A 10,679-nucleotide genomic window follows, 5' to 3' on the forward strand; every position below is an offset into this window, starting at 1 on the left:
TGTCCGACCGGCCGATATCTGTCGATGCTGACCAGAATCATCAAGCGGCCACACACTCTCGGTTCGTATCGTCAGGCCGAAGCCTAAAATAGAACTGTTAGTGTGTAACCTTTTGCAATTAACTGACAGACTAATATTATCAAGCGAACTGGTAATCTGTAGGTCCTCTCAGTGGACTTCGGTCCCCAGGCACAACACCCGCCTGGAGAAAGTATTCTCTTATGGCTTTCTATCTTTCCACACTACAATTAGAATATTGCATTATTTACAAATTATGATTGGAAAGTTGCTAAAATGATTGATTGAATTGAACTGAAGTATTTTACAAGTATAATATTGAGAAATGTTACTTATTGAATGTCATCTATTCCATTATATAGAACCATTTTTCCTCCTGTCTAATCCAAAATGGAGTGTAATTAATAATCATGCAGTTCGGAATATTGACATGATTCATTAATTTTTGTGAAAATACTTTAACAACAATAAGTGAGGTAATATCATTTAAGTGAAATGTTTTGTTTGACCATATGATGGTGATTCACAGGATCGCTTAAAATTTTGCTATTTAAAATAAAATGCTTCACTACAAATTCACTAAAGGACGATAACCAAAATGAAATTCATCATAATGGAAAAAAGTTAATCTTCAAAAAAGTCTTTACGACGGGATAGGGACGGGACAAGGATAAGGATGGAGTATATAAAAATTATTTTGTGCTTTTCAGTGGGTTGGTTTTTATAAAAATAAATGACTTATTTACTCCACTGGCGCAGCGACCCAAAATGTATCTTGGCCTCCAACACGACTGCTCGCCACTGATCCCGATCCTGTGCAGTTTCCCGTCAGTCTTCAACCTGGAGCTCGCAGATCCGTGTCCACCACATCCGCCCATCGATACCGGACGGCGTTCTGTCGGTTTTCCCACAAACGCTCTTTTCACTGCCCGATCGCCTCCCATTCACTCCAGATGGCCGAGCCACCGAAGCCTTTGCGCTTTTGTGACACCCTATTCTAAACGTTTTAATCGTGTGTCGAAAGATGGCAGTAAAGTTACTGTGGCTACAAATTTTACTTTGACAATCCACTTCTATTTCAAATTCTCTTTGATGATAGGTAGGTACTGCACTTTTAGCTTTTGAGCTAAAGTACTCTCCATTTAGTTCTGGGCTAGTACCCGTACTAGTGATAGAGATTATGTTCCGTCGTATTATAGTAACCGCTAAGATTTAGTTTGCCTAGGGTTAAATTTACTTATAAACCTAGATACCTGGCCAGATAGATTAAATTTAGGTTCTAGGATAGTTATTTAAGTTAACATTAGTTGCAAGTTTTACTTTTAAGTGTACTTATTGTCTTAATAACAAAATATGGACCAAAACTGTAGTTAAATAAAATAAATGCATTTTATTTTATTTTTATTTTATTAAGATTTGTAAAGAAAAGAGTAACTCTCAAAAGAGTCGACATATAGGTATGTGATGTTTTATTCACCATTCATCATAGAAAATGACCAATAGATACTTGGTATACTTCTGGTCAAAAATGTTTCGTGTTTATAGTTAAATGAAATAATTGAAACTTTGTAGAGAACCCTCGGTGCGCGAGTTAAATAAACTTGCACTTTACCATTTTTTTTTAAAATTGATATTTAAAAATAGAATAACTACATACATAATCTAAAAAAAAAACTATAATAATCTATATAAAATCTGATTCTGATTCTGACATTTTTGAAAGGATTTTATGTTTTCGAGTTCTACCCCTCTTGCACGAAATGTATCAAATCCTAAAAAAATATACCAGTTCATATAATTAAAATTATTTTAATTAAATTCGGCTAAATATACCTACATAATCAATTTAAAACCGCTAGGTTAAATGAATTCAAGGAAAATATATAAAAGCTGCGCATTGCGCAATGTGCTATTTTAATTATTGGACTTGGTAATAATTTTATGTGACGGTTAAATTATAAGGGCTTCCGTTTCCTTATACATGCATTTCTATAAAACTGTTATAGTTATACCTAATATACCTAAGTAAGATCCCTAAGCCCTACCCGAGGTCTTAGCAACCTTATTTTAAGTAAAAAACCGGCCAAGAGCATGTCGGGCTATGCTCAGAGTAGGGTTCCTTAGTTACTCTTGCGTCACAATAAGCTAAACTGGAGCTTAAAGTATGCTAGATTGTTAACCAAGGGATGAACTGTGGGTGTACGTCTTTTTACTATGAAGGGGAAACTTTTTGCGATAACTCAAAAACAGCTAAACCGATCATATCCGCTATAGTTTTCATTTAATGTCTTTCTTAAGCTCTACTTCCAAGATGTTTTTCATATTTTTTGGACCTATGGTTCAAAAGTTAGAGGGGGGGGGACACATTTTTTTTTCTTTCGGAGCAATTATCTCCGAATATATTCACTTTATCAAGAAATGTTTGTTGAAGACCCCTATTAGTTTTGAAAGACCTTTCCAACGATATCCCACACTGTAGGGTTGAAGCAAAAAAAATGTTCACCCCAACTTTACGTGTAGGGGAGGTACCCTAAAAAAAAAGCTTTAGACGGACATGGCGAAACTATAAGGGTTCCTAGTTGACTACGGAACCCTAAAAAGGACAAAAAGTAGACGTCTACGGGCCGCATCGCACCCATCGGACGCATCGCACACAACGGATATTAGTATTATTTGTATAGGAAGTCACACAAGTGTGTCCGTGGAGGCTCCTCTATACGATGGCCCAGCGCTGGACCAGCGAGATGGCCATGCAATGGTGATGGCTCTCCTACACGATGGCCCAGCGCTGGACCAGCGAGATGACCATGTGATGGTTGAGCGCACGCACTATGGAATAGGCCGCGTGTAGATGCGTACGCACCATTGCTGGTCCACTACCTTTGATTGATGTGCGGACGAAAAACCGACACCATGGCCATCCCATCGCCCTTCCGCCGCGCCGTAAGCCATCCGACACCACTACCCTCTCTACACGCTGGCCCATCTTAGCGGGCCAGAGTGATGGCCCATCGTGTAGAGGAGCCAACACAAGTACTAATCCGCATGCATCGGAATCGCACGCAACGGATATTAGTATTATTTGTACAGAAAGTCACACAAGTGTGTCCGTGGAGACTATACGTCTCTGTAAAATTGTATAATATACCTGACTTGTTGGATACATACTAGTTATGTATTCTGTAGCATGTAGTATAAATTTCATTTTGACACTACGTTTTGAACTACGTCCAAAAGAGAGGTATGGGCATTATGAATGTCTCGCAGGCGTACATAAACTACGGAGACTGCTTACCACCAGGCAGGCCGTATGCTTGTTTGCTTTTGATGTAGTATAAAAAAAATCTATTGAATTTCACTTTACCTATTTGTACTAATACCATTTTTAGGGTTCCGTACCCAAAGGGTAAAACGGAACCCTATTACTAAGACTCTGCTGTCCGTCCGTCCGCCCTCGTCTGTCACCAGGCTGTATCTCATCAACAAATACTAAAAAGTACGGAACCCTCGTTGGGTCTTACTTGTAGTTGTCCGGTTTTTATAACGACTTGTTTTATTCCAAAAGAAATGTACTTATGTATACCTACGATACCAATTCTTCGTGTTAATCTTAAAATCAAAATTCTTACAATATTTAAGCCGGAAATGAAACATGTAAACTAATCATGATAAATAAAGTCCCATGAAAACGTTAACAAGCAAAAAGGTTAATTTCCGGCGTTTGATAAAGCACGAATATTAAGGAAAATGTGAGAGGATAATTATTCTTAATCAATTATTATTTTATTTTTTATTTTTTAATATAATTATTCTTATTTATTTATTTATTATTCGGAGAACCAACAGCTATCAATTGCACAATAATTATATGTTAATAACAGAGGGCCAATTATAGGTTCCCACCGGTAGCAACAGGTTAACAAACTAATGGAGGTTGGCACCAATTTTTTTTCAACGTGCTACCACTAATATCCTGAATATGAATACTTATTATATACTGTACCCCTAGTGTACATTTATTCGATAGCGTGACGTGACGTACGCGTTTCCGTTAAGTCTCATTTTGTGTGGGATTTAGAAACAGCGCGCCAAACGGGACATTTTGGAAACTCAAAATCCCATCGTGCAGTCTGGAGTTCCAATTGGACGAAGACCGTCTGGACGCTCTAGGTACCGCTGGAGAGACGACGTGCAAAAAGTCCTTAGCGAATTCGGCGCCGTCGACTGGACAGAAAGGGTTTTGGACAGAGTAGCATGGCGGTCTTTGGTGTCGGAGGCCAAGATCCACCACGGGTCGCTGCGCGACAGTAGTAAATAAGTAAGTAAATTCTGAACTATGAAAACAAAACTTATTAGTACATGAATACATCAATCGATACAGTAATATGCTATCGCATACGACTTGCTTATTGAAATCTAACACCGATTAAAGTGTCACACAATAGTACATTACGATACAAGTGCAGAAAATAGGAAATTTGCAACGAGTGGCAATAAATTAAAACACGACCAAAGGGAGTGTTTTAAATCGACACGAGTTGCGAAATACCTATTCGTACGTGTATCGTACAACGGTTTACAGTAAGTACATATCCCTTCATCATATATACTCCCTTCTGTCATGTTTTAATTTATCACCACTCGTTGCGAATTTCCTATTTTCTGCACTTGTATCGTAAATAACTATTTTAACAAGCTTTTATTTAACCTGCAATGTATATTTGTACGTATTATACGGGTGGATTGTATTTATGAGTCGGTGAGGGCAGCTACCAGATCCCGTGCTGCTTCGCGAAAACGGTCTTAGAAGACCTTCCCTCGATTTCAAATTAATGAAAATTGGCGTGTACATATTTTTCAATGTATTTATTTCAGACTCTGGGTCCATAAAATTGTTAGTATTACAAGTAAGTACTTAAATCTAGGAGTTAGTGCCTACATGCTACAGATATATTCAAATAATAAATAATAACCAAAACATAAAATAAATAATAATTAAATTATATTAAACTCCATTCAATCATATTATTCATATCCTATACAATTATTTATTTCTATTTAACATTAAAAAAGCGGCCAAGTGCGAGTCAGACTCGCCCATGAAGGGTTCCGTACCATTTATGACGTATTAAAAAAACTACTTACTAGATCTCGTTGAAACCAATTTTCGGTGGAAGTTTGCATGGTAATGTATATCATATATTTTTTTTAGATTTTTCATTCTGTTATTTTAGAAGTTACAGGGGGAGGGGCACACATTTTACCACTTTGGAAGTGTCTCTCGCGCAAACTATTCGATTTAGAAAAAAAATATATTAGAAACCTAAATATCATTTTTGAAGATCTATCCATACTCCACACTATGGGTTTGATGAAAAAAGATTTTTTGAGTTTCAGTTCTAAGTATGGGGAACCCCCAAAATTTATTGTTGTTTTTCTATTTTTGTGTAAAAATCTTAATGCGGTTCATAGAATACATCTACTTACCAAGTTTGAACAGTATAGCTGTTATAGTTTCGGAAAAATGTGGCTGTGACAAAAACGGACAGACAGACGGACATGACGAATCTATAAGGGTTCCGTTTTTTGCCATTTGGTTACGGAACCCTAAAAATGAGAGGTCTGTCGCTTGTATGGACATAATTCCAATGCCTTCTAACAGGGCAATCATATTTTTCAAAAACAGCGCTCAGGAGGCTGTTAGTACTCTCTCGTACTCTGCGCATCAGGGAGGCAACACGTTTCCGCGTTTTGATAAAACATACATGGTTCGAGAAACAGGTAATTTTCGGTGCCAATGGATCCCATTCCTATCGAGGAAAAGCTTGTATGGGATATAACAGATCGCCACAGGACTGATTGGCGGGATAGAAAAACATAAATCAAATTTACTTTTTTCGACAAAAAATTATAATTACCTGTGCCATTCGGTTTCTCTAAATATGCTTAGCCATAATACCCATTTTAGATTTGTTATTGCTCGCCCTGGTGGTGTTCTTCGTACCTCCTGTAGCCTTAAGCTTTCCAGTCCCCCTCATCGCACCGGTTTCCTGACCAACTCCTATACTGTTCAGCCGATACGCCTGAGAAACGACCTACCACTCAATATCAGAAAAGCTCAAATTAAATTCACTTTCAAGCGCATATTGCGCAAGCATTTATCAGACTGTAAGTAATGTTTCACAGAAGGCACATGTATAATGTATATATGTAGATATTTATGTGAGTATATCATACAAAGTATATGTTTAAGTTTATGATTGTATTATATTATATTAATTAGTATTTAATTTGTAAATAGTAGGTAGTGATATCGGTTAATCATTCTCATTTACAAAGCTTGCACCTAACAAGCTGACGACCGGTTTGGCCTAGTGGGTAGTGACCCTGCCTACGAAGCTGATGGTCCCGGGTTCAAATCCTGGTAAGGGCATTTATTCGTGTGATAAGCATGGATATTTGTTCCCGAGTCATGGGTGTTTTCTATATATTTAAGTATATATAAATATTTATATATTATATAATATATCGTTGTCTAAGTACCCTCAACACAATCCTTATTGAGCTTACTGTGGGAATTAGTCAATTTGCGTAATAATGTCCTATAATATATTTTTTTAAACGTCCCCAGATAGCAGATCACCTTGCAGCAAATATGATTTTTCTTTGATTATAAATTGCTACGTCAAATGTAACAAGGCAAGCTTGTATCAATCTTGGAGCAACTTATAAATTTGATATATAATGCTTCAAATATGTTGCAGTATTGTCGCAATCTTGCATTTTATTTCATGTTTCGAATATAATCTTTCAAAATGGCTGCAAACTTTGAAGATACTGCAAGTTGCAAATATGATTTTTGACATTTGTTTCAAAGTTTCTACAAACTTTGTTTATATTTCAATTTGCAAAGATGGTCTTTCAAGTTTGTTTTATAATTGCTGCAAGCTTTGCTGTGACTTCAAGTTGCAAACATGATATTATTATTATTTTTATAGTTGCTGCAAGCTTTGACGTTTTTTCAAGTGGCAAGCATGATATTTCAAAGTTGCTGCAAACTTTGCTGATATGTTAATTTGCAAAAATGATCTTTCAAATTTATTTTAAAGCTACTGCAAACTTTGGTGTAACGTCAAACTGCAAGCTTAATAAAAAAAAAATTCTAAATTGCTGCAAACTTTGATGATGTTTCAAGTATCAAAGTTGATTTTTCTACTCGTCGACTGTAATGGTTGAATTAAGATTTCTTATACAAAACTATAATTGCATATTTTTCATATATGGACTCCCAACTCAAGTGTACAAAATTTTTTCGATACGCTGTAATCAACTATAAAAAAAAATAGACCAATCACGTGCCGCCGCGCTCCCATAGAACGGGGGACGGGCGGGCAGAGGCTCGCGCGTTTTTGTCTTTTGTACTACTTACCGATTTTCATTACTTATTTAGGTTTTATAGTAAAAGAAATACTATTTTTATTAGCTCGTAGAATAAGTATTGTATACAATAGTGATATAATCAGGCTTTTCAATCTCGTACCTCACTTAAGCAACTCAGCAAGCTTCGTTGCCTAAACACGGTACTCGACTGAAAAGCTCTCTATTGTATTAAGATTGTATAAAATACTATTTCCGTGTTTGGTTTAAAGTTGCTGTTAACTTTGGTGTAACATTAAGTTGGAAACATGGTCTTTAATTATTTTTCAAAGTTGCTGCAAAGTTAATTTTTATAAAATTATTTTATTAATTAGTAAAATTACGTACCTACATGCACATAATTATTATCATCAAAAGGACACAATACCTACATGATCTTTCAATTTTACTGCAAACGGATGATGATCTTTCAGATTTAAGTTTGTATTGATTTAAAGTAACTCTTTTACCTTGGTCCTAGTTTTACCTCGGACAGTTGGCAATATTTCCACATTGCCACGGTTATTGAAATACCTACTTCATTCATATTATTTGAAACGTTATTATTAATCATCAAAATCAAGCTATCAACGAAACTTGAAAGCGGTCGGTATCTCAAGAAAAAAATCAAAATATAAATTGTCTTATGAAAAGTCAGTATATCGAATGTTAAGTACCTACATCAAGGATGATGATTTCATGTTTTGCTAACAGATAAAAAAAAAAGAATATAATATATGGGTTAAAGTTAAATAAGTAATTAGCTACTCGATGGTAGGATTACTTCAGCCTAATCTCAATTGGAAGTGCTATTACGAAGCTTACTTGTCTAAAAAGTTGCTTTGTTGTACCTCAGATACCGAAAATATGTTGTACTTTGACCAGAACTTGCTACTAATGTACCTACTTAAATATTATTATTTTTTTAAGGATTAATATTTGCCGTATTCCTAATTATTGGTTACCTGCTTTATAAGTTACCAGGTAATTGATCTTAGAAAGGATTCCTAAAATGATTAGGCAAAAATTAAATAAGACCATTGCTAACTATATTTTTCCAAGGTACTAGAAAAATCTATTGAATGGCGTAAGTAAGTATGCTAAAAATATCTGATTCCATATATGAATATTGTTTCTATGATTATTTTATTATTAATTAAAACAAAACAAGCGAAATTTCGTACTCTTTCGACAAATACAATACATTAATAGTTGATTAGTTGGTTATTGTACGAATTCCCGCCATGCCGCCAATTCGCAAACCCAAAACAAAGACGATATGCAGTTCACATTTCAAAAAAAATTATTTGAATCGTCTCAATGTCTAATATAATTTGACCCCTAACTTCAGTACTACTAAACGATAAATAATATGTCAGACATAAAATGGACGATCGATTCGTGTTGCTACGCAAGTGTTCGGTAAGCGTCGTGAATCATCCTTCGTTGTTGAACTGACGCAACTTTCGCTACTTGCTTTAATAATACGTATTATGAGGTTCTTAAATTTAAACCTTAAGTATCAAAAAATAGAGCACTTTTTTGTCTAACAAAACTTTGACCGTTTTTTAATATCATGGTCCAGTATATAGCGCGGTTAGCGTCTACCTGACAGCTCCATCCGTTCGCCGGCCGTATTGTGCTATTACCAATTTACCGCCCAAAATCCTTATGAAGAAAAAAAAAAACTCCAGCAGAGGCAGCAGAGGCGGTCGAGACAAGATGGCTGAGGCTGCATGAAGCTGGTATTGTGAATATTGTGATAAAGTTTTTATTGTTACTGGACATAGTAGGTAAGTAGGTTAAATTCTTTAATTTCCTTATGTAACGATTTTGTTGTTTTTAACGAGAATACGGCCTATCTATACGAAAGCAGATATCATTTTAGCCTTTAGACGTCTTCAACCCCAGAGGTGATGCTTTAAGGAAGGATTCACTGTGTGTGTGTTGCCTGTTAGCATAACTTGACTTTTGACGCGCGAGTTCAGGGTACAACGTAAGATATGCTAGGCCTACAGGTTGTAGCGTATTTACTTTATACTTCGAGTCACGCTTGAAGTATGAATTCGCGCGTCACATGCCAAGATATGCTAGGCGTACAAAAACATTACTATGAGTCGATATGGAATGATATTGGTGACTAGAGTTAAAAATCTGACGGCTTCTAGAGATATTTACTTATTTTCTATTTTTTATTTTCTTTAGGAAGAACTGAACATGTCTCGAAAACCTTTTGTCCTAATGTCTAGGCAGGGACAGTTAAAGAGAATAAAACGAGAAATGGCACAAAACACACAAACAAATAATATTTCGACCAATGACAGCCACACAGAGGAAAACATATTGTTTTCTCATCACAACTCTCGTCAGGTGGTGCAGCTAATGGCAGAGAACGAATTTGACTTGAATAGCCCGGGTTCCTCTTGACATTGTTCCCATCCTCCTCAAAACCATTTCAATTCCTCTCCAAGTCAACAAAATACTCCAGCTTATAATGATTATTCGGCATTTAATAATTTTATTAATGAACAGCCTTTATCAGATAGTGATAGTGATGACCAGGTTAATCCAATTGATATGAATGAATCATTTAAAAATAGTTTGAGACATTGGGCTATCAAAAATCAAATAACCCATGTTGCTACTAATGAATTGCTGAATATATTAAAAGATCATGAATGTTTTGATTTGCCAGCTGATGCTAGATCATTACTTAAGACTCCGGCAAATGTTATCTGTCGAGTTGTTGAGCCAGGACATTACTCTCATATAGGTTTGGAGAAAAATTTGAGGGAAATATTGAAATTTGTTAGTGTAAATGATAATGAAATTCTTCTATTAATCAGCATTGATGGGTTACCATTATTTAAAAGTAGTACAATGGAGTTTTGGCCAATTTTGGGTTCTGTCTATAATGTTCCTGCAATAAAATCGGTTGTGTTTCCTATTGGTGTGTATTGTGGCCCTAAAAAACCTATTAGCTGCACATCTTTTATGGAAGAATTTATTTCTGAAGTTGCTAAATTGATTAACTCGGGTTTGACTATTAACGGCAAAAAACATTAAAGTTGCTATTAAAGGTTTTGTTTGTGATACTCCGGCAAAATCTTTTCTATTAGGAGTCAAAGGACACACAGGTTATTATTCATGTACAAAGTGCAGACAGCCTGGTGTTTATTTGGAAAACAGAATGACATTTCCTGAGTGTGATGGTTGCATCACTGAATGTTTTGAGAAAACATTTT

Source organism: Cydia pomonella, chromosome 8 (assembly GCF_033807575.1).
Source record: "Cydia pomonella isolate Wapato2018A chromosome 8, ilCydPomo1, whole genome shotgun sequence".
Lineage (NCBI taxonomy): Eukaryota > Metazoa > Arthropoda > Insecta > Lepidoptera > Tortricidae > Cydia > Cydia pomonella.